This window comes from Colobus angolensis, unplaced genomic scaffold (genome assembly GCF_000951035.1).
Source record: "Colobus angolensis palliatus isolate OR3802 unplaced genomic scaffold, Cang.pa_1.0 Scaffold23, whole genome shotgun sequence".
Classification (NCBI taxonomy): Eukaryota; Metazoa; Chordata; class Mammalia; order Primates; family Cercopithecidae; genus Colobus; species Colobus angolensis.
The window spans coordinates 7,052,289-7,077,757 of record NW_012115488.1 but is presented as its reverse complement, the minus strand read 5'-3'; the positions used below and the strand labels follow the sequence as shown (position 1 = coordinate 7,077,757).

At 38.2% G+C, this 25,469-nt stretch overlaps 2 long non-coding RNA genes across 2 annotated transcripts in view; one reads left to right on the top strand and one right to left on the bottom strand.

Moving 5' to 3' along the window:
• Positions 1-25,420, bottom strand: part of LOC105513387 — a 26,897-nt gene extending 1,477 nt beyond the window's left edge. Inside the window, exon 1 of the long non-coding RNA XR_001002013.1 lies at positions 25,299-25,420. This is a non-coding gene — a long non-coding RNA (uncharacterized LOC105513387). The remainder of the gene's footprint in view (positions 1-25,298) is intronic.
• Positions 1-25,469, top strand: part of LOC105513388 — a 30,412-nt gene that overhangs the window by 3,908 nt on the left and 1,035 nt on the right. Inside the window, exons 3-5 of the long non-coding RNA XR_001002014.1 lie at positions 5,083-5,152; positions 5,446-5,575; positions 8,145-8,431. This is a non-coding gene — a long non-coding RNA (uncharacterized LOC105513388). The remainder of the gene's footprint in view (positions 1-5,082; positions 5,153-5,445; positions 5,576-8,144; positions 8,432-25,469) is intronic.

The following is a 25,469-nucleotide window of genomic DNA, read 5'->3' as shown; positions in this document are numbered from 1 at the left end:
TTTGTATTTTTAGTAGAGATGGGGTTTCACCACATTGGCCAGGCTGGTCTCAAACTCCTGACTTCAGGTGATCCACCTGCCTCAGCCTCCCAAAGTGCTGGGATTACAAGCGTGAGCCACTGCGCCCAGGCTTACACTCTCCACTTCTATGAAATCATCTTTTTTAGATTCCACATGTAACAGATCATGTAGTACTTGTCTGTCTGTGCCTGGTTTATTTTACTTAACATAATGCCCTCCAAGTTAATCCATGTTGTCAGAAATGACAGGATTTCCTTTTTTTTTTTTATGACTGAGTAGTATTCCATTGTGTGTATTTATACCACATTTTCTTTATTCATTCCACTGTTGATGGACATTTAGATTGATTCCATATGTTGGCTATTGTGAATAGTGCTGCAATAAACATGGGAGTGCAGCTGTATTGTCAACATATCAATTTCCTTTTTCTTTGGATGTATATTCAGTAGTGAAATTGCTGGATCATATGGTAGTTCTATTTTGAGGTTTTCGATGAACTTCCTTGTTGATTCTGTAACTGCTGTACTAATTTAAATTACATCAAAAGTGTGCAAGGGTTCTCTTGTCTCCACATCCTCACTAATACTTGTTATCTTGGGTTTTTTTTTTAATAATAGTCACCCTGATAGATGTGAAGTGATAATCTTGTGGTTTTTTTCATTTGTGTTTCCTGTGTGATTAGTGATGTTGAATGTTTTTTTCATATACAGTACCTGTTGGCCATTTGTATGTCTTCTACTAAAAAATGTCTGTTTGGGCCTTTGTCCATTTTTTAAACAAGTTATTTGTTTTCATGCTATTGAGTTGCTTTTATAGAGGCTAACTAAAATTCTTGATATTCTAGAAAGACTTCCTTCTGCCTCTCTGATAATATTTTTCTTTTTCTTACAATTTTTATATTCCAAACCACAACATAGCTCTCCTTGCAGCCAGGAGTGGCCATGTGATGGATTCTGACCAACGAGATGCAAGCCGAAGTTGCTAATTGGGACTCCTAAAAACACTTTTAAAAAGTGATGGACTCATGATCTCTTCACCCTTCTTCTGCCTGTCTTGAATTGTCCATCCTCAGATTTCTTTATACACAAAAAAATTATTTTCAGCTAGGCCATGTTAATTTGATTTTCTGCTACATGCAGCTGACTGTACTGATTATCTAAAACTGCTTTATAAAGTTTTGTGACTAGGGGATGGGAGCAATGATCACTAATATTCGTTAAGTGAAAGGATAAATGACTGAATTGTATATCTTAATTGTGGTATATTCTGTACAACATTTTTACGATAAATTATACTGAATGAGTTTCTTTCTCTTTCAAAGACTAGCACATCTGAAATAACTGTCAGTTTTTCTCCTTGCTAAAAGTACACAGATTAAAAAATAAGCCGTTTGGGCCATGTGCACTGAAAGAATGGCTATAACTCTTGCCCTGATCAGAGGCTTCCACAAACTAGCATTGAACTCACTGGGGGCCCAACAGAGAAGAAAAGGAGGAAATCCAGGAGATAAATTAAGGAATTTTTGGAGAAGGTGAGATACTTAAATTTTATAAAGATTTTTCAATTAAATTGAATAAAACCTACTTTCTAATCTCCCCCTATTAATGATTGAAATCCCATTTCCAACACTTATTGGGTATGTCATCTTAGACAAGGTTGTTTCACCTTCCTGAGGTTACTATATTTTTTAGCCATAAAGTCAATATTTTACAATCCATCTCATAGTATTATTTTTAGGATGAACTAAAACAATGGATGTGAATTGCCTAGTACCGCACTTGAGACATAATATAAAGTTAGCAGACTTTCATGCCCTGTCTGCCTCCCTGCTACCTGATTCCCCACGGCTCATCTCCATTGACCGAAGAATGACTTTAAAGACATCAGTCTAATCTCTGAAAGCATTTTTCCTTTTCTTGCCTCACAGCCCAGTCACTGTACAAAGACATCATTTCACTGGACAGAGATATTAGTGAAAACAATGCCTCCGACAAGGGTATAAGTTTCTTGAAGGCAGTAACCATGACTTAAAACGTCTATGTCCCTTACAGAACTTGGGTTTCTAAAGAAATTCCAACTACACTATCTGAAAGGAAAAGAACTTTGAGATATTTAATTTTAAAATAATTTTTATCAATGCAAATGATCCTGTTTTTCAAGGTACAATCTTGTCAGCATTTACCACCAAATAAGCACAAGGCTTGAAGACCTACAGAGTAGTTATGAACATAGACAAACCCATATTTTTGATGATAATATGAAGGCATACCAAAAAGAAAAGAATCCCAATATAACTTACAATGGTTGTTTACTATGAACTATTCACTATGCTAAGCAACTTCATACATTACCAACAATCCTTTCTAAAACTCTACAAAGTAGGTATTGCTAACTTCATATTATGGAAAGGAAAACCAAGGATACAAGACTTGACTAGCACTAACTGCTAAGTGAATCCAGAGCACCTTAGCCAGAGTGTGAATTCAAATTTTTTATGTTCCTATGTTTGAGTTCTTTGTACTTCACACACTGCAGAGCAGAAGACATGAAGATTATGAATTTCTGGGGAAGAAAAGTCAAAAATGTCCATATAGTTTGATAGAAAACAACATTTTGGGATCTTAATTATTCAGATCTACACCATCAAAATTAATTGTTATTCATAAAATAAACAATAAAATAACAAATATTTTTAAAGCAACATACAAAGTTCTAATTTAATCTTTACAACATTTCTGTAAGGTAGATATTATTACCTCTTCATATGAATAGATGTTGAAATTCAGAGAAATAAATGACTTTTCTAGATAACAAACCTTGAACCCACACCCTGGCCTCATGATAGAGTTATTTCCACCACACCACAATATTATACTCCCTGTGTTATTTTACTTGAGGTACAATGAAAAAAGGATACAGGAATGGATGAAGGGTGTTATGGTTTGGCTCTGTGTCCCCACCCAAATCTCATCTCAAATTGTAATTGCCATGTGTCGACGGAGGGACCTGGTAGGAGGTGAGTGGATCATGGGGATTGTTTTCTCTATGTTGTTCTCATGATAGTGAGTGAGTTCTCACAAGCTCTGATGGTTTAAAATTGTGGCGCCTCCTTCTTTGCTCTCTTTCTCCTGCCATCATGTAAGATATGCTTTGCTTCCCCTTCACCTTCTGCCATGATTGAAAGTTTCCTGAGGCCTCTTCAACCATGCTGAACTGTGAGTCAATTAAATCTCTTCCATTTATAAATTACGCAGCTTCAGGTAGTTCTTTATAGCAGTATGAAAACAGACTAATACAGAAAATTGGTACCAGGAGACAGGCATTGTTATAAAAATAACCTGAAAATGTGAAAGTGACTTTGGAACTGGGTAACAGACAGACATAGGAACAGCTTAGAGGACTCAGAAGAAGACAGGAAGATGTGCGAAAGTTTGAAATTTCCTAGAGACTTGTTGAATGGTTGTGACCAAAATGCTGATAGGGATATGGACATTGAAGTGCAGGTTGAGGTGGTCTCAGATGGAGATGAGGAACTTATTGGGAACTGGAGCAAATGCTACTCTTGCTATGTTTTAACGAAGAGACTGGCAGAATTTCTGCTAAGACAGTGGAGAAAATGTCTACAGACCATTTCAGAGATCTTCATGGCTTGGGAGGGAAAAATGGTTTCATGGTTGGGCCCAGGGCCCCACTGCTCTGTGCAGCCTCGAGACATGACACTCTGCATCCCAGCTGCTCCAGTTTCAGCTGTGCTAAAAGAGGCCAACATACAGCTTGGGCCATTGCTTCAGAGGGTGCAAGTCCCAAGCCTTGGTGTCTTCCACATGGTGTTGGACCTGTGTGTGTGCAAAAGACAAGAATTGAGCTTTGGGAGCCTCTGCCTTGATTTCAGACGTTGTATGAAAACACCTAGATGTCCAGGCAGAAGTCTGCTGCAAGGGCAGAGCCCTCATGTAGAACCTCTACTAGTGCAGTGCAAAGGGGGAAATGTGTGGTTGGAGCCCCCACACAGAGTTCCCACTGGGGCACGGTAGACTACCACTGTGAGAAGAGGGCCACCATCCTCCATACCCAAGAATGGTAGATCCACCAACATGTTGCACTGTGTGTCTGGAAAAGCCACAGGCACTCAACATCAGCCTGTAAAAGCAGCCGTGGGGCCTGTACCCTGCAGAGCCACAAAGGAAGAGCTGTCCAAGGTTTTGGGAGCCCACCTCCTGCATCAGCATTGCCTGAATATGAGTCATGGAGACAAAGGAGTTTATTTTGGAGCATTACAATTTAATGGCTGCTTTGTTGGATTTCAGACTTGCGTGGGGCCTGTAGCCCCTTTGTTTTGAACAATTTCTCCTTTTTGGAATGTGAATATTGCCTGTACCCCAATGGTATTTGGAAGAAACTATCTTTTTTTTTTTTTTTTTTTTTTTTTTTTTTACAGACTCATAGATGGAAGAGACTTGCCTTGCCTCAGATGGAACTTGCCTTGTCTCAGATGAGATTTGAACTTGGACTTTTAAGTTAATGCTAAAATGAGCTAAGACTTTGGGGGACTGTTGGGAAGGCATGAATGATTTTGAAACGTGAAAAGCACATGAGATTTTGGAGGGAACAGGGGTGGAATTATATGCTTTGGCTCTGTATCCCTACCCAAATCTTATCTTGAATTTTAATCCCCACATGTGGAAGGAGGGACCTGGTGAGAGGTGATTGGATCATGGGGGCGGTATTCCCCATGCAGTTCTCATGATAGTGAGTGAGTTCTCATAAGATCTGATGGTTTAAAAGTGTAGCACTTCCTTCTTTGCTCTCTCCTGCCACCATGTAAGGTGTGTTCACTTCCTCTTTACCTTCTGCTATGAGTGTAAGTTTCCTGATGTCTCCCCAACCATGCAGAACTGAGTCAATTAAGCCTCTTTCCTTTATAATTTACCCAATCTCAGGTAATTCTTAAAGCAGTGTGAAAACAGACTAATACAAAGGCACGGACTTGTCACCATCTTTAGCCGTTCTTACTTCCATTATATAAATTACTCTCTTTTGAACAAATGTTTTTTTCAACAGGTGCCTTCTGTGAAGTCATTTTGATACAGTATGAATTCAATAAGACAAGTCTTCCATTGAGCATGCTTGGGCAAGTAAATATCAAATTTTCTAAAGGTCTTTAGTTCATGCTTGGTGTTCAGCATGCCCTTTTTCTCCTCCTTAATGTTTGTTTTCAAATGAGCAGCAAAGAATCAATTTAAAGGCTGGAATAGCTCTGGGGTATTTAACAGGTGCTGAAACTCATGTTTAGGTCATCAGTTCAGATCCCAAGATACGTGGTTCTCTTTTCTGCTACTCACAATTTTAAGCAGGAAGACCAGATCACTACCGTTAAACTGGCATGTCCTACCATAAAACCGTTTCTCCCTACCTTCATTGAAGGTACTGGTGAGGAATCACCTAAGGTTGTTACCATTGAAAACTAGCAGAACAGTAACTATCATTCACTCCAATGACACATGGTGCATCTCTTATGCTACTAGAAGCAACACAGCTGGATATAAGCAACCAGGTGAGGTGGAAGAGCATATATTCCTTGAAAAAAAAGTCATCTTGAGTTTGGGAAAGGTGGGATTATGGTGAGCAGCAGAAAGAACAGAAAGGAGTAGGTGACAAAGAAGAAAGATGATGATCCAACTTTGCACTAAATTAGGACAGAAAGAATGATCAAATGGATCAAAAGCTAAACATGTGAGAGAAAAGGGGTCAAATGCCAACTGTATCAACTTTGAAGACCAGAGAACCCTAGATAATAAAGATGGAAATCAAAGCAGTTTACACCGTTATTCTTAATAAGTCTTAGCTATCTTTTTATTATCTCTAAGTGTTATAAACATTGTCTTCAGGTATTACTGAGAAAAGATGCTGAATTAGGAAGACCCAATAATATCTGTAGTTAATAGCCTGGTTCCTGCAGTGGATGTAACAGTGTACGTCATAATTTAGGACCTCTAAGACTCCTTTCCATTTGTTTGTGCCAGATAGTGCATATTTTTTATTTTTTTCCTTCTCAAACTTTCGTTGACTGCTGTGTAATGCCTTATTACCAAGAGTGAACACTTTCATTTTACTGTTCTCTGTAACAAATCTTTACTAATTTAATCATCAAAGCAAACTTGTAAGTCCAAATTTATTAATATCCCCATTTTTCAAATATGGAATCAATCTAAGAGAAAGCCCTGGTGACTTTCCCAAGGTGTGTAGTTAGTAAAGTTAGGGTTTAAACTCAGTTAGTCTTCTCCAAATCCTTCTTCCTAAGCACCACACAATAATGTCTTGCTTAGATGTTTCATGGAGTTAAAATATTTTAGTCTTCTAAGGATAAAACTTCAGTACAAACAAAGTTATAGTTATGTTCCTAAGAATTTAGTGAACCCATACTGACCTAAAAAGCCAAAATTGTTTTGTATTATAAATCTATAATATAATTCCTAATCCATTTAGGTATGCAAATTATAGTTTTTAGAAATAAAAATTATAATATTCTTTTATCTACCTAATGACAATTATTATAGAAATATGAAAATTTCATGAACAACTTAAGAATTATAATATTTAAATGATTTTGTTCAAAAAGCTAGTGTTTTTGAACTATGTCTAGTTTACAAATAATGAAAGAGTCCTATATTCCTAATACCATGTCTGGGCACTATAAACATTGTTTGTATTAGTGAAAATGATACTGCTATTGGTGGCATTTCAAAAAAGGAAGCAGAAGTTATACCTGGGAGTTGAACATAAATATAATCAGAAAAGATGATGAACTAAGTCATATTTACAAAAGGATTTAAAATAATGACTCATGAGTCTTGTAAAATATTTTCCCCTTTTTAACATAGAATCACAAATAGTACCCTATTGGTTCATTTTTTTTTGATGTCATTTATGCCATAAATCTCCTTGCTAGATAGGAAATCTAGGCCATACCACCATTCTTTAAATTAAGGTTACTGCTCTTGCTTGGTGATTGGATGAAATAAAACCTAAAGATTACTTAATTTGTTTCATTTCATTTTGAAATCAATTTAAATCAGTGGCAATTAAATAGGCAAACTCCTAAAATTTATGGCATGGTCAGGGAGCATATGCTTGGGAGTCTGCGTGTGTGTGTGTGTGTATGTGTGTGTGTGTGTGTGCCTGTGTGTGTATGTGTCTGTGTGTAGTTTATGCATGTGCCCAACTGGAGACTACTGCAGTGATGACAACTATTTGGTAGCAGAGACTGGTAAAAAGGGGAAAAAGGAAAAATTTAAATGAGGTGAACTTTTTCTCTATTGCATGTTTATCTACCAAAGTCGTAGAAAACCCAAACTCATTTTAGGCTTCTTGAAAAGTAATCCAAAAACTGATTTAGCATCTCTTATAAGATGTGCACATATGGCTGGAATGCTAAACATCACGTTGAATAAAAAGCAACTTTCTACACTTTCCCCTAAAAAACCCTATTCTGATTGTACTGGTCTGCTTGGGCTGCCATAACAAAATATGATAGACTGGGTGGCTTTAACAACAGAAATTAATTTTCTTACAGTTCTGGAGGTGGGAAGTCTGAGATTTAAGTGTTGGCCCATTTGGTTTCTGCTGAGGGCTCTCTTCCTGGCTTGCAGACTGCCACCTTCTTGCTATTGCCTCACAGAGGGACAAAAACATTCAGTTCACAGCACCGACCAAAAATTATTTCCAGGCAATCCAGTGAGTAAAGTCTGACTATATTAGCCTGAGGCTTTTCTGAAGTATTCCTGTATCCACACAGCTCAAGTTTCCATCTCTGGCCTTACTAGAAGCATAAACTTTCTGGCTATATATCCCAATATACGCTATCCAAGAAAACACCAGAATAAAGTACAATGGAAAAGTGGTTCTCAAAATGAGATTCAAGAATTTCTGAAGTTCTGTGATAATCCTATGTAGTCTGTGAGTGGTTCCCATGTTACGTAAAATAATCAATTTTGCGTGGCAATGTCCATCCTTTTTGTTCTGGCATGAGCTAATAATTTGCTTATCAGATATAGTAAAATTATGTGTCGGCTCACTGTTACATCATCAAAAAGAGCACTAATTCTGATAAATTACTTTGACAGGTACAGCTGGAATAGAAAAGATAGTGGATTCTTTGGCTTCATCCAAGTGGACTGAGGGTTGAAGTATTTTTCCAGTCATGTTCTTGAACACCAACTTTCATGGCATGCTGACATTTCCAGGCTACTGAAGTTGTGATGATTAACTGATGCTGCATTTGATGAGAAAAAAGTTTGCACGTTCTAAAGGAGCTAGGTTTCAAATGACTATAGAGGGTACAATTTCCACTGAAGTGATTTCTCTTAATCTTAATCCTTAACCACTCTCATTGCTACAGTACCTTCCAAAAGTGAGCATAGTTTATAAAGTCTTCAGACTACCTTTCAGCACGTTAACATACTCTTCACAATCCTACAGTAAGAGCACCTTAAGTGCAGGGATGTTTTTCTTTCTTTTCTTTCTTTCCTTCCCTCCCTCTTTCCTTCCTTCTTCCCTACCTTCTCCCCTACCTCCTTCTCTCTCTCTCTCTTTCTTTTCTTTCTTATCCCCAGTGCCTAAGAATTTGTTCTATAGAAGTCTATTTGAATGAATGCATGGAGATACCTAAAGTGAGTGATTTGAGGTAAAGTGATACTTGATCACCTTTATTATAAGGAAAGTGAGGCCAGGCGTGGTGCCTCACACCTGTAATCCCAGCACTTTGGGAGGCCGAGGTGAGTGGATCACCTGAGGTCAGGAGTTCGAGACCAGCCCGGCCAACATGGCGAAACTCCGTCTCTACTAAAAATACAAAAATCAGCTGGGCCTGGTGGCTTGCACCTGTAGTCCCAGCTACTTGGGAGGCTGAGGCAGGAGAATTGCTTGAACCTGGGAGGCAGAGTTTGCAGTGAGCCAAGACTGCACCACTGCACTCCAGCCTGGGTAACAGAGCGAGACTCTTGTCTCAAAAAATAATAATACATTTTAAAAAAAAGAGAAAAACAGGCTGTACATATGGATGGGTAGTTCAAAAAAAAATAAAAAATAAAAAAGGGCTCATAAGGAAGGTGAAAAAAACATTAAAATGTACAACCATGTCAAACCATGCCAAAATGTCTGCTGATAGAAAGAGCCCTTCTCACTATCATATATGATCATTTAGAACAGAACAAGGCCTCCAGTTTTGTATCATCGTACCCCTGCCTAACTTCTATGATTCCATGTGAATTTAAAAAGCCGCTCTCAATCCCAGGGTTTACACTCACTAACTTTAGGCATCAGTGTCCAATTCTATGAAGTCTTAGAATAGCATCTACATTACAGTGCTCAAGCATCTTACGACATGCTCTTTGATGAGCGTGTTTGGGGAAAAAGTGACCAGTCTCTGTCACCGTTCAGATCAACTCACTCCTCTACTGGCATCTCTTTGGCCCAGCAGAAATTTAAGAGAAAAAATATTGTGAAAAGACTATTTAAGTCTGGCCATTGAAGCAATTAGACGGTGCATCAGATTAAAATGACATCCCTGTTATAACAAACTAGATTTCTTATAGCACTGGAGAAAAGAAAATTTACTGATGAACTTTGGCTTCGAATTTTGTAAAACTCTAAGACAAGTTGTCATTTATCTTGAAATACTTTGAGATATTTACGTCCTGAACTTAAAATGTCCAACTTTCTTTCTTCTGCCCTTCTGCATAATTCTTCCCTCTTCCAAGCAATAAACAGCAACTCAGTCTTCTGGGACCATGTCCAATATCGTCTCTACCATGAAATCTTTCCTAATTTCTTCACTAAAATGTGTGCTTTAATTAATTTTTCTAAACATATTTCTCCTTGGTCCAAGTCCAAGGCCTGTGTCTTACTCATTTGCCTGTCCCTAACATTTAGCAGAGTATCTGATTAGTACATGTCAGGTACTCAGTAAATATATGTTAAATGTAAATAATGAGTGCAACCACCTCCCAGAGATTTCAACTTCTCCCTAAAGTGGAATATAAACTGAAGTCATGATAGAGGAAGCCATCTTAAATTTTGATATTCATTATTATTATTATTAAAGAAGCCACTATTTAGGGAGGAATAAAAGATAGACAATTTTTTCATTCGAACTTTCCCAAGGAGGGCATGTCCTTATATTTTCAGAGTGGGCAAAAATCAGACACATTGTTATTAAGGCCAATTTAATTCTCATTGTCCTGGAGTCATTTAACATTTAACGTAATTATCTGCTTGTACCATTAATAAAGAAGAGGGAAATATATACAACGTAAAGGCATCTCTACCTTGACAAAACCAGGTTTTAAACAATTCCACACTCTTCACTCTTTCCATGTTTATTATGTCTCTCGGGGGTCAATGTCAGAACAGATTTTAAGTTCTTGGTCGTTTCCTCAAGCAAATATTCTGAAACAAAGGATCCAATAACACTTTCAATTTATAATATCTCACTACAAATTTTTAATTTTTTTTACAAATGAATTATTCAAGTTGCAATTGATAGTGGCTTCCTTTGAACATTATTTAAAGCTCTTTTTAAGTACCTAAAGGATAATAGAGAATAAGAAAATTCTTCTGTGATTGGTTAAAGAGCAAAGGTATGTGTGCTATTGACAATATGGAAAAAATCTGCCAAGTGATTTTAATTAAGCCCAATAATGTGAACCCATACTTGATGAGGAGGAGAACTAAGCAGGAAGCCAGTTATAGAGGATGACATGAGAGATGGGAGATCATTGGGTCTGAAACTCTGAAAGCAAAGATAAATGACTTTTTTTTTTTTAACCAAAAAGAATCAGTAACTTTTTGGCTAACTTAGTTGGCTTTTCCTCCGTCAACTAGGGTATATTCTTTCCTCTCCTTAAGACTGTTTCCTTTTCTGTAAAATGGGACCATTGTAATACCCTTCATAAATGACCAGGATAGGCAGACCTGAAATAACAGTCCTTCCCGAACTCAGTCAGATAGGGTAAAAGCTGAGATAGAGAACGCTACTGGGAACTGCACTGCAAAAGAAACATCTGGCTGGACGCAGATGTAACCCTAATACTTTGGGAGGCCCAGGCGGGTGGATGGCTTGAACCTAGGAGTTTGAGACCAACCTGGGCAATGTGGTGAAACCTCATCTCTACAAAAAGTAGCCAGGTGTGTTGTGCATGTCTGTAGTCTCAGCTACTTGGGAGGCTGAGGTGGGAGGATCACCTGAGCCCTGGAAGGTTGAGGTTGCAGTGAGCTGAGATGGCGCCACTGCATTCCAACCTGGGTGGCAGAGTGAGACCCTGTCGCAAAATAATAATTAATAAATAAATAAAAAGAAAGAAAGAAAGAAAGAGAAAGAAACATCCAAACGGGAGGCTCAGTATTGGGGTGTATTCCAATTATGACACAGCTATGGGTGACTTGGTGTTGATAAATAAGTAAATAGCTCTTTGTGTCAGATTCCTCCCCGATGAAACAAGGGAGATTTGCAATACACATAAAGCAGTTGACCCTGAGCAAAGTCCTAAAAATAATTTGTGGGTTACATAAACCAAATTAACTCACACTGACATGGATTGCTAAAGAGGCATTGTGGAATCCACACACACACAGTGTTGTTTCTAGTCTACCCCACCATCCTCTTTTCAGAGGAGATTACAGGAGAGACATTTCTAAAGACCGGACACTTAAAACAAACTCTCAAATGACCTGGGCTGGGCTGCATGACATGGTGCTGCTAGACGAATGGCAGTCTCATGAATGAATCAAGGAACTGTAAAGATGAATTTCAGGCCTTTGTGAAAATGGCTCACAAGTGATCCCCAATTTCAAATGATTGTCATTTCTGTTTCTGCTCAGACATTCTGCATCTGAAACAGATCTGCTCGTGAATCCTTGCCAGAAAATCTAACAGAGTACAGCAGAGTGTTCCTCTTCCTGGTGAGCTAGTGCACAGGAATATCCATTCTAGAGTCCATGGTGTGCATGGAATGATATTTCTTGGAATTTCCCAGGGACTGAAACTTCTCCAATGACTCTTCAACTCTCAGAATTAGGAATAAACATGTCAGAGCCAGAGGGTGGGTCTGAAAATGGAAATCCTCAGGATGGGACAATATTAATTAGTTGGAAAGGGTGATAACTTTTCTCTGTCCCTAGTTCACAACCTGGGAGTGATTTAGACATTAGGATATGCAGCCTAATTTCCCATTTCAACCCTTCGTTTTATACTTCACTAATTGCTGTTAGTTATTTCTTTAGATAACCCAATAACACAGAGGTCTATTGGTCTCATTATTTGAATAAAGAAAACTGAGGCAGAGAAAGGATAAAAAATTAGCTCCCATCTGCCTGGGATTTTAAAATGTGTTAAATGTCTTACTCTGTTTTACCTCTTTCCATATACATTGATTTTAACATCCAATCAATGGATGAACCAGCTTGACTTTGCTGCCCACCTCTTCATTCCCTCCACTCCAACAAGAGACAGGCTTCAATAAATAGATAATAAGTAGACAAGGCAATAGATGTTTTTAATCTAATTTAATTTAATTTACTGAGGCAGGATCTCGCTTATTGCCCAGGCTGGAGTGCAGTGGAACAATTATGGCTCATGGCAGCCTCAACCTCTTGGGCTTAAGAGATCCTCCTGCCTCAGCCTCTGGAGTATCTGGGACTACAGGCATCTGCCACCATGCTCAGCTAATTTTTTTTAATGTTTTGGCCAGGTGCAGTGGCTCACACCTGCAATTCCAGCACTTTGGGAGGCCAAGGCAGGCAGATCACTTGAGGTCAGAAGTTTGAGACCAACCTGACTAACATGGTCAAACTCTGCCTCTACTTAAAATACAAAAATTAGCTGGGTGTGGTGGTGGGCACCTGTAATCCCAGCTACTCAGGAGGCTGAGCCAGGAGAATAGCTTGAACAGAGGAGGCGGAGGTTGCAGTGAGCCAAGATTCTACCACTGCCCTACAGCCTGGGCAACACAGCAGGACTCCGTCTCAAAAAAAAAAGTAAAATGTTTTACGGAGACAGGTCTCACTATGATGCCCAGGCTGGTCTTGAACTTCTGGCCTCAAGCAATCCTCCCACCTCAACCTTCCAAGGTGCTTGGATTATAGGCATGAACCACTGCACCCAGCCAAATATGAAAGTTTTTAATTTTTAAGTCAATTAAAGATTGACTTTAAAAAGTTCATTTTAATTCAGAAGTGACCATTTTGTCATTCTGAAATTTTGTTCTTTGTCCTTCAGAATGTTTGTTTACTTGACTGGAGCACCCAGTGTGGTCGACGTCCCTGTGCAGTAGGAGGAAGTTGTTCTTGCATCCTTCTCAAACCTCACAGAAACACAAGGATTTCACAAAAATCTGTCGATTTCTTTCTTCAACTGCGTTTAATTATGATATTTTTAAGACACAGAATTTCCACTTAATTTAAAGCTTTCTTTTTCTAGGAGCATTTCAGTTTTTTCTTTTCTGTGAAAGCCTGTACATTTTTTTAAAAGATTCATTAGAAAGTTTGTCTTGCCATGTTTCCAAGAATTCAAGACTTGTAAACTTAAAACAAAACCCATTTTTACCTTTGCAAACAAGCCTCAAAAGAGAAAATAACCCTACTTTAGCTTTGAATTTAAAGTCAAATTTTATATTGAAGGAATTCTTTTCCATTCGCTTTCTCACTAACTCATGTCTCACAATTCTGGCTTCATTTTTCTAATATTTACAGTTCCTCTTCAATAACCTTGTCAAGCCAATCTTGTCATAATTTGGGGATGAAGAAATAAAGTTTTATTGTTTTTCAAGTTCAGACTTAATGTGTATTGTTCACAAAGTGATGAAAAAAAGGTCATTTTGAAAAAATGATTCAAGTTGTCAAATAAAGTAGTGACATCCATTTCGTAGGTGGCCTATGGATAGCAGTCCTGATTTTATGATTTTCTGACCTCTCTGGGCTTTGGGTTTCCCATCTGTCCAGTGAGGGAGTTGGCTGCCAACTCCCCAAGATATAGTCATTAACACAGCAGCCTCGTGCTTTTCACCATGTCACTGACTACAGCCGTTATGTAATATTTCCACTGCTATATTCACTGCACTAATTTTCACTTGATGTTTGTCTTTAACTCAATTTTTATTTTTAACTTTAAGCGTGTTTTAAAAGGAAGCTTTGTGTACCTGCCATTTTAAAAAGTGTCATCCGTATAGTTGGTAACCCAAAAAATTATATTTTAATGAAAACCATACAGTATTATTAAATTCTGGCTCTACATAGTTATCTGCTGAAGATGCTGAGCCTGAGGCTTGTCTTCTATTTCTCAAAAAGGAAGATAAAAGTGTTAGAGACTTCTTTGTTAGCACCAGACTGAGACTTTCTTCTTGATATAATTAGAAGTCTCAAAAAACCTGAAAGAGGCTGATTTTCTCATTGTGTTATTCACTATCCATATGCTTCCTAAAATTATCTTGTACACATTAGTGATCCATATTCTTCATCCCAGAAAAAAACTGGGCTGAATGTTGTTCTTAACAGTTTATTATATTGCAGATCAGTAATTTCAGTTTACAGACACACAAAAGATACAGAGGAGAGGTACCTTCCTCTTCTGGTGCCTCAAAAAGCGGAAACACAAGCATCTTGTAAAAACAGCTAACTCCTCTCTCTACTCCATGACTCTGGGTAACTTGTTTGGACACGAAAGGTAATAAGGAAGTGTGAATAAGAGCAGGAATGAGAATCCAACTGGTCAACTTGATTTGGTTGTTGTAAAAGACCTTTATCTAACAATCAGATGGAAAAATGTCATTAAATCAGTCAAAACTATTTTTGTCAGAGCTGAAAGGCAAATGCTGGAATCAACTTGACAAAGTAGTTGTATTTTAACAGAGAATTGGTGCAGTTTTGGTAATACTGAAAAACTACTCGACCATCTTTAGCTTGTTCTAACTACCAGTAGCCATTCATATAGTAAAAGTGAACGTTTTAAAAGCTGAAATGAATAAATATTTCTGCTATACTTGTTCATAGTTTTGTTTGTATGTCTGTGGGTTTTTGTTGTAAGCTTGTATAGTTAAACACAAAGTAAAACTTCAGTTCAAAAACTTTACTTTCCCCTTTGTTTCCCCTTTGCTGCTAGAATTACACAAATGACCAAAGTTTATATCTTTTCATTATCCAGCATGAAGTAAAAATAATAATTAAAGCAGACTCATGCTGAAGGATGACAACAAAGACAAACAACAGAAAATTAGTGGGATAATTCACTGCTTTTTTTCGGTTTTTACTTCTACTGCCAACATAAAACAGCATAATGGCAATTGAGATATCAATATTTTTAATGCTCCGTTTTACTTGGCAGTAACTGCAAGGAAACCTATCCATCTCCCTGAGTCTTAAAGACAATTCCTAAGATTAAAGCTAGCGCTAGCCATTTCCGACGCTCACTTCTGAGTAGGAGATGGGTGGTTCACCTTCACCAGAAGCAGTCTCAAAAAATCCCCATGGCATCTGCCATTGTGAGAGAATTTCAAGTTCATGTAAGCTTCAGTTGCTCCTTTATGCCTTCACCTACCTAATTCCTGCTTTACCTTGTCTGGAAAAAAAATAAATGAACACAGTCTGGGTCCACAGACTGCAAGGCAAGTTCCTCACAAGGTCTGCAAAATCAGACCCTGGGTGGGATCTTGAAATTCTGTGACTTGGTGTTGTGGAGAGCAGTGGCCTGGGAATCAGGAGCCCTGGGCTCCAGGCCCAGCTCTACCACTAACTGTGTGACACTGAGCAATCTCCTGTATTTACTGGTCTTCAATATTCCCATCTCTAAGGGAAAAGGAGAGAAAGGATCTAGATAGTCATTTGTTGCTCTAACGTTCCATAATTCTGTCTGCTTCCTATAGTAGTTACAGTAGTTGTCTAGTGTTAAAAAATAATGTCAAATAATCTCAGACTTCAGGGCAGCAACCCAGCCTGGCTAAAAGTTTTAAAAAGATCAGGAAGCATGAACTCTCATCAAGCCATGCATTTTATTAAGGAATTAATAATAGACTCACAACTAGATAGATACCGTGATATTGATTGGCTGGTTAACTCATTGACTCTGCCATGTATTGACTTTCAGGAAGTTAGAGAATAATATAGACCTAACCATTAAGCAGTTGATCTTCAAATACACTTGCATTAATATTTTGTTAATTTCATTTTATTTTCATCACAGTGTGGCTAAAATTCCAGAGATAAGTATCTTCCTTTATGTGAAGCTCTCAGGGAACAGTAGCATTGATACATTTATCATTAAAAAAATGCAGGCTATCTGCCCAACAATTATGTATAAAAATACATTTGAGTGACTAGACCAATAGAGGCCTTCATATTTTGTTAATATTTTGTTAATTTTCTTTTGTTTTGTTTTTGTTTTTGTTTTTGTTTTTGTTGAGACAGAGTTTCGCTCTTGTTGCCCAGGCTGGAGTGCAGTGGCCGGATCTCAGCTCACTGCAAGCTCCGCCTCCCGGGTTCACGCCATTCTCCTGCCTCAGCCTCCCGAGTAGCTGGGACTACAGGCGCCCGCCACGTCGCCCGGCTAGTTTTTTGGAATTTTTTAGTAGAGACGGGGTTTCACCGTGTTAGCCAGGATGGTCTCGATCTCCTGACCTCGTAATCCGCCCGCCTCGGCCTCCCAAAGTGCTGGGATTACAGGCTTGAGCCACCGCGCCCGGCCTGTTTTGTTTTTTAAAGAGGCAAGGTCTCGCTCTGTCTCCCAGGCCAGAGTGCAGTGGAGAGATCATAGTTCACTGCAACCTCAAACTCCTAGGCTCAAGGAATCCTCCTGCCTCAGCCCCTCAAGTTTCGGAGACTACAGGCATATTCCACCACACCTGGCTAATCCTTAAACATATTTTGTAGAGACAATGTTTTACAATGTTGCCTAGGCTGGTCTCAAACTCCCGGCTTCAGATGTTTCCGCCTTAGCCTCCCGAGAAGCTGGGGTTATAGGCACAAGCCACTGCACCCAGCTTAATACAGGCCTTCATGTAAAATCAGTGGCTAACTTCAAGCTTCACAGGAAGGGCATGCTTCCACAGACAGGTGGAATATTCCCAAGCTGGAGGACTAGCTGAGAAAAGGCACCCAAACTTTATTCACTTAAAGTCTTTACTTTTCCATAACAACTCCATCAACAGTGTAAAACTGAAAACCAAAGACTATGTTTTCCAAATATTTTTTCAAAAGCAAAAGACTATATTTATTTATTTTAAATTTTAGCCAAAATGTGATAACTTTTAATTACAAAACGTTATTGTAATATTTTTTCCTTTTTCTTTTTTTTCCAAGAGCAGTATTCTGACTTTAAGAAATGTAGGCCGGGCATGGTGGCTGACGCCTATAATCCCAGCACTTTGGGAAGCTGAGGCAGGTGGATTACCTGAGGTCGGGAGTTCGAGACCAGCCTGACTCAACATGGAGAAATCCCGTCTCTACTAAAAATACAAAATTAGCTGGGTATGGTAGTGCATGCCTGTAATCCCAGTTACTTGGGAGGCTGAAACAGGACAATTGCTTGAACCTGAGAGGCGGAGGTTGTGGTGAGCCGAGATCACGCCATTGCACTACAGCCTGGGCAACAAGGGCGAAACTCCGTCTCAAAAAAAAAAGAAAAAAAGAAAAAAAAAAGAAATGTAGTAGATAATATTAAGTTCCTAAGAGAGTCAGTCAACATCTGTTAAAATTCAGCCATTCTGAATAGATAGCTGGTAAACTTTAGTGGGATTTTGTGCCTCAACTTGTTATTAAAGTTACTCTTGAGAAATGATCTTCAGTTTGAAGTTCCCTTCCTTTGTGCATTCAGCAAGCTAATATTAAGGGCCTACTACGTGTCAGACACACAGTAATCTCATGTGTGTTCCTTAGCACACTCCTTTCCAATGGAGATAGATAAAAACCACTCCGTGGCTCAAGCTTGGAACTACATCCTGGAGGTCAAATGTCCACCCACTCCTAGAAAAGAGCAGAAAAGGTAGTCTGAGGCTAAAAACCGTGAGAATGTGTTCTGTACTGGAAATCCCAAGATCTCCTTCAGCTCCTCTCTGACTCACTTTCCTGAATTATACACTTCACACCTGATTTTCTTCATCAAGAGGAGGCAGCATAGCAAAGAATAACACTGCCTCTCTAGCCACACAAATTTGTTTCTGAATCCTCACTTCCCCACTTACTAGATGTGGAACTTGGGCATGTTCTTAAAACCTCTTTAAGCCTAAGTTTCTTCTTCTCTAAGTTGGAAATACTCTGCAGGGATAAAATGAGATAATGTGAGTAAAGCTGTTAGTACTGCACCTGGCAAATGATAAGCACTCAGGAAAGTGTAGCTTCAATTTAATCTTGTCATTAGCTGAGCATAGAGATGACAAATGAACTAAGATTTATTAAGTTCCTAGTGATCCTTGGGCAAAAAGAGGTTCTAGAAATTACCTTCTCCCCATTCTCTCTCCCCAACCCCACCCCACACGTTTCTTCTTTATAGATTTGAGAGCTAATTCTCTAGCTTGTGTACCATGCTTTTCCTTAATATCCTCTTTCTAATTACTCATGATTTACTTTGGAAATATCACTGTATATCAAGAAAACCATCAACAGAGAGAAAAAAGAAAAAGAAAAATAGTAAAAATTTATATCATGACCTAAGAGATATTTATTAGTAGCCATTTCTATGTGGTAGAATTAATGATGATTTTTATTCTTTTGACTTGTGCTTTTTGTATTTTCCAAATTTCTACATTAGCAAGTATTGCTTTTCAAAGAACAAAAAGGTATTTAAAAAGTATGTGTGTGTATCAGAGTGTATAGCTGGAGGAAGTGACGTAATAAAATCAATAAAAAGATGTGGTTGTAGGAGACTGTGTGAAAGTAACTGAAACAGGCATGAGTACTGAGAGAAAATTATTTTAGTAAAAAGTCCAGGACTTCGACCTAGAAGACACTGGGTTAAAGTCTAGTTCACTGATTTGGTAGTTTTAAGACCTTTGTGATTTAACCTTGCTAAACCTCATTTTTCTTATCAATAAACTGGGAGTAGTAATATCATTCTCCTTGTAATTCCAAGTAATTCCTTAAAATTTAAGTGAGATTGCAAGTAAAAAATGTATGATACATTGTGCAGAGTTAGTACTCAGATTATAAGTCAGTGGACTTATAATCTGAGGAGCATGTAAATACTTTTAAAAAAGAATTAATCAGAAAATTTAGACAAAAGCTCCTGTACTAATTAACATTATTTCATGCACTTGGATGTCTCATCCATACCTGATGTGTAACATGGTAAAAACTGAATGTAATATCTCTTTTCTCATTTTCCCCACCAAAACCAGCTCTCTTTCTTGTATTTATTATACTGTTGATGAAAAGTTCCACTGTAGTGTATTTTCCTGTTAATAATATAGATTTATTCCAACCCTTGATTTTGCAATATTCAATCTGTTCCTTATTTCAATTGAGGTTTTCTCTGAAATATTGGTTTAGTTCGACCTTTTGTCTATATTTCCATTGACAATCTTGGCATATGCTGCTCTTTTCCCACTCCAAATGGATTTTTAGCTTTTTTTGTTTTTTTGTTTTTTTGAGATGGAGTCTTGCTCTGTCACCCAGGCTGGAGTGTAGTGGTGTGATCTCGGCTCACTGCAATCTCTGCCTCCCGGGTTCAAGTCATTCCCTGCCTCAACCTCCTGTGTAGCTGGGATTACGGGTGCGTACCACAGTGCCCAGCTAATTTTTGCATTTTTAGTAGAGACAGGGTTTCACCATGTTGGCCAGACTAGTGTTGAACTCTTGATGTCAGGTGATTCACCCGCCTAGGCCTCCCAAAGTGCTGGGATTACATGCATGAGCCACTGCACCCGGCCCCATGTGGATTGTTGTGATGCCAGTGTCTCTTCTCCTGAACATACTCAAGTGGCCTACAAATCTTCAAACTTCATTCTCATCACATCACTCTTTTTCATTAAAGCCTTCAATCTTGGCTGAGTGTGGTGGCTCATATCTGTAATCCCAGCACTTTGGGAGGCCAAGGTGGGAGGATCCCTTGAGAACAGGAGCTTGAGACCAGCCTGGGCAACATAGTGAGATCCTGTCCCTACAAAAAAATGGAAAAATTAGCTGGGAGTGGTGGCAAGCCTGTATTCTCAGCTACTCAGAAGGCTAAGGCCGGAGGATTGCTTGAGCCTAGGAGTTGGAGACTGCTGTGAGCTGTGACTGCAACACCCGCTCCCGTTGCCCTCCAGCCTGGGTGACACAGTGAGACCCTGTCTCTTAAAATAAATAAATAAATAATACATAAAATAAAAATAAAGCCTTCAATCTAAATTCTTTGTGTTACATTCAGGACTCTCCATGAAAGTATAACCAACTGCCCCTCCATCCAACACTATATTTCTCCAACATCAGTTGTTAGTATTCTAAAGGCCCCAGGTTGGCCCTGTCCTGTGTTCAAATTTACTTCATCACTGTTCTCTACACAGAACGTGCCTTTGAACGTTATTCTTTTTCAGAGCTTGTGAGCCTCAGCACTATCAACATTTTGGGAGGCATTATTCTTTGTTGTGAGGGACTGTCCTGTGCATTGTAGGATGTTCAGCAGCAGCATCCCTGACCTCTATTTTGTGACAACCAAACATGTCCCCAGACATTGCCCACTCTCTCAGGGCAGGGGGTAAAATCATCCCCAATTTAGAACCACTCCTCTGCTTCTATGTTTTTGCCCATATCCCATAACACCTGCACTCTCAGATTACACTATAGGTGTACATAATAGTACTAGGGACTTTTTAGAACATTTATCCCAAATTTAACATTTGAATCTAAATTTGTTATAAGGATTCTCCATGTAATTTCCAGAGGGTTGTACAAGAGAATGCTGAATACACTGCATTCATTTTTCAAAAATCATCTGGATAGGATGGTGCTTCATGTTTTCCTTCTTAAAAGGCGGTACGTATTATTAAATGAAAAGATCTCCCTCACCATTAATCCTCAGAAAAGTAACAATTTTTTTAAAAAGTCCTCTTTTATTTTGCTGTGTAAATTACATCAATATGTATTTTTTACATATTATATTATCTTCTTGTTTGTCTATATTAGAACACATGTTCTAATTGCAATGTAGGTGGAAAATGCAGTTCATATATGAAACTGTCTGTAATTTACACAAATATATCCAATAATATGTTCATTAAATGTTAAACAATCAAGTATTAGGTGCCTTTTATGATACATAAATTCTTATTAGATTATCAAGTAAATGTTTAAGAGAGTTTTACTGATTATTGAAGAAATTGTTGGGGGTTTGCATGTACTAAGAATGCATTATTATTTTTCCCATTTACAATATAAATTATTTGCTTCTGCTACACAAAAATTTGCCTTCTCACATGTTTTCAGGAGTGGATTAGATTTAGATAATTAGAAATGGCTATAGTTACATTATTTGAGCACTTACGCAAAGGTTTGTGCTAAGCATTTTGTATATGTTGTTTCTTTAAAATAAATACCAGCAGACATACCTAGACAGGAAAATAGAGAATAGATATGGAAGAGAGGTAGAAGATCTCCTTTTAAATTTTTTAGAAAATATGTAAGTAATTCTGGTTCTTAATTCTGAGAGGAGATAAAAATCTGCTTGTTATTGTAAGGTAGGACATTTTGTTCCCTTACTTTCCAATTTATCTCTCCATCCACTGAATTCTAGCTTCTGCCCCCACCAAATTACTAAAACTCCATTTGCCATATTCATCAATAGCCTCTTGTGGTGAATCCAATAGGTTTTATTCCTTATTGTAGGTGATTTTTTGACTTCCTTTAACATGTTTGACCATTAGGTCCCTTAAAAATACTCTATTCTCAAATGTTTATCCCAAGCCAAAATTCTCGCCTGATCTGCAGATGCAATGTTCAACTAAACACCAGGCATCACAACTTAGATGTCTTACAGACACTCCTATGATTCAATTATGTGACTGAATTCATCACATCTTCCTCACCCCAAATCTGCTTTTCCTCCTCTGATCACCACTTCAATAAACGGCTTCATATCACCTCAATGTTTTGAGCCAGGAATAAAGCATAATCGGTGAATTTCCTGTCCTTTGCTCCTTTACCCAGTCATCAAATCTGTTGATATTTGTCTTTAATAGCTCTTAAACCTTTTATTTCTCCATCCTCACTGCTACCACCTTAGTTCTAAATCTCACAGTCTTTGACTACTTTATGCAACAATTTCCTAATTGGCCTCCCAGGTGGTCAACTAAGTATAAAAATAAAGTGCTTATTTTCCTGAACTGATCAATCATGTATGCTAAAATAGATAAGACACCTCACACAGCTGTCAGACAATGCACAACGTGGAGCGAGGTACAACGGGAGTGCAGGAAGAAGGCAATGAGAGTACTATCAAAAAGCTAGGGGACCTTAGTTCAGGTAGGTGATAAAAGGCAGCTAAATGTGACTACTGGGTGTCATAAGGAAAAAGTCAAATTCTAAGGCAAAGACAAGAACCAAGGATAAGCAACTACCGAAATCAACCAGAATTACAGACAGAAACCAGGGAGCAGCAGTAGAGGGATTTACAGGATTCTGCAGAATATCTTATTTTTATCCAGGCCATTTTTCATAAACCAGGTGTAGACTTGCAAGTTCTTATACAATGGCATCTTGGAAGATATCATGCAGCATCTTCCTTGAGATACATGGCTTTGGGAGGCCGAGACGGGCGGATCACGAGGTCAGGAGATCGAGACCATCCTGGCTAACACAGTGAAACCCCGTCTCTACAAAAAAAAAAAAAAAAAAAAAGAAAAACTAGCTGGGAGAGGTGGCGGGCGCCTGTAGTCCCAGCTACTTGGGAGGCTAAGGCAGGAGAATGGCGTAAACCCGGAAGGTGGAGCTTGCAGTGAGCTGAGATGCGGCCACTGCAGTCCAGCCTGGGTGACAGAGCGAGACTCCGTGTCAACAACAACAACAAAAAAAAAAGTGGGGTAAAATATTTCAACTGTATCCACAGTAAGAGACGACTGTATTGCATCACAAATGGTCAATAGGAGGGAATAATAGAGTAAACTATTCCGGAAAAAGATAAAATATATGTCTAATTATATGTCATTTTCAGCTCCTCTACCTCAACTTCATTCTAGGAGATCTTAAGGCAAAAAACTTTGCCTTTATCTCATATATAACTGTTTCTGTTTAGACTACTTTGGTCTCCCCCTTAGCTAATTTTGCTTATTTTGAAACAGGATTTTGTACAATTTGTTCCTGCAGTTTGCCATTGTATTAGACAAAGTGTTGACATGATATGTTGTTCTTTAGATAGTAAACAGTCTATAAAAATAATTAGTTACAGATAAATAATGCATATAGCAAAGGATGTCATTTTAGCTCAAGTAAATACATGAAAATTGGTAGATTCTAAACAATAAGTTTCTTTAGGTGTAAATTAAACTAATGTTTTGAGATACATATACCTACTATGTACCCACAAAAAATAAAAAATAAAATAATGATAAAATAAAATGATGTTTTGTTTTCCAATCAACATCAACTTCTTGCAAATAATTCTTAGGCTCTGAAAACTACCTTCTCTTAATTTTTTGTGAAAATGTTAATGAAAGTAGATAAAATTGTTCTTTGCCTATCCAAATGTTACCAACTTGTATAGATAAAAATGTGAGGTCACCATATTCCTTGGTTAGTTGATAAATATAAGAAATGTACACAATAGAATATGATATTGTATTCTGTCTTTTTTTCAATGTCTTTTTTTTTTTTTTTTTTTGAGACGGAGTCTTGCTCTTGTTGCCCAGGCTGGAGTGCAATGGCTTGATCTTAGCTCATTGCAACCTCTGCCTCCTGGGTTCAAGGGATTCTCCTGCCTCAGCCTCCCGAGTAGCTGGGATTACAGGCATGTGCCACCACACCTGGCTAATTTTGTATTTTTAGTAGAGGCAGGGTTTCCCCATGTTAGGCTGGTCTCGAACTCATGACCTCAGATGATCCTCCTGCCTCAGCCTCCCAAACTGCTGGGATTATAGGCATGAGCCACCATGCTGGGCCTGCTTTTTTCAATTTTAAGAAATTTAATCTGATGCAGGCAAAATAAACATAAAGATATGCAAGGTCTGTTTAGCTCTTCATTTTGAAGTGCTAAATACTTTCATTTTTTGATTCTGATTATAGTCCATAACTGATATTGTCTGTTTCATTGTTTTCAGGGGTAACTCTGAATTCTTTTTAAAGATGAAGAATTATGGAACAGATTATATGAAATGCTGTACAGTTAAGAGTAATTAATAATGCTTATGATAGTCATTAATTAATAAATTCATTCTATTTATAACTATTTATAATAGTGAAATAGAAAGTGACTTTATGTTAATGGATCATGAGAGAAAAAGAAAAGTGTTTTCTTTTTTTTTTTTTTTTGAGACGGAAAGTCTCGCTCTGTCGCCCAGGGTAGAGTGCAATGGCGAGATCTTGGCTCACTGCAACCTCTGCCTCCTGGGTTCAAGCAATTCTCCTGCCTCAGCCTCCTGAGTAGCTTGGATTACAGGCATATGCCACCATGCCCGGCTAATCTTGTATTTTTAGTAGAGACAGGGTTTATCCATGTTGGTCAGGCTGGTCTCGAAATTCCGACCTCAGGTGATCTGCCCATCTTGGCCTCTCAAAGTGCTGGAATTACAGGCGTGAGCCACTGCGCCTGGCCAATTAATTTTTTAATTTTTTTGCAGAGACAGGGTATCTCTCTGTTGCCCAGGATGGTCTCCGATCCCTATCCTCAAGCAATCCTTCCACCTCGGCCTCCCAAATAGCTGGACTTTACAGGCAAGGGCAATTGTACCTAGCCAGGAAGTCTAGGTTTTGGAGAGAGTGGGTGTGTGGAAATGTAATAGAGGATAAAACCTATTAAAGATATCATCTAAATGCCTCGACCATAGATTTTTTTTTTTACATTTCTTCTGAGAAGACAAGATTTTTAAAATTATAATGCTCATAATACTCTCTACATTCAAATGGTTTGGTGCTGACAATTATCCCAACATCACCTCCATATTAACATGGTAAAATGCCACAGAGCGACTCATTGATGTTACCTAATGATCTGATTCTCTGTGAACTAAAAAAAAAAAAAAAAAAAAAAGTGTATTTGCATAAACAAGGTGCAAGGTGATGTCAGGATCTATTAATAAAAGTATGAAGGGTCTGAATCAACCAGTATGTACCTGGTTGATATTGCCATGTCACATCAGCTCCTAGTCTTCGGTTGTTTCCAGTAAAACCACCTTATATTTTTATCATACTTTATAGTTTGCAGAAAAAATTCACATAAATTATCACATTGGATCCGAAAGAGAATCCAGTGAGATGGGCAGGGCAGATTTTTGTCAATATAT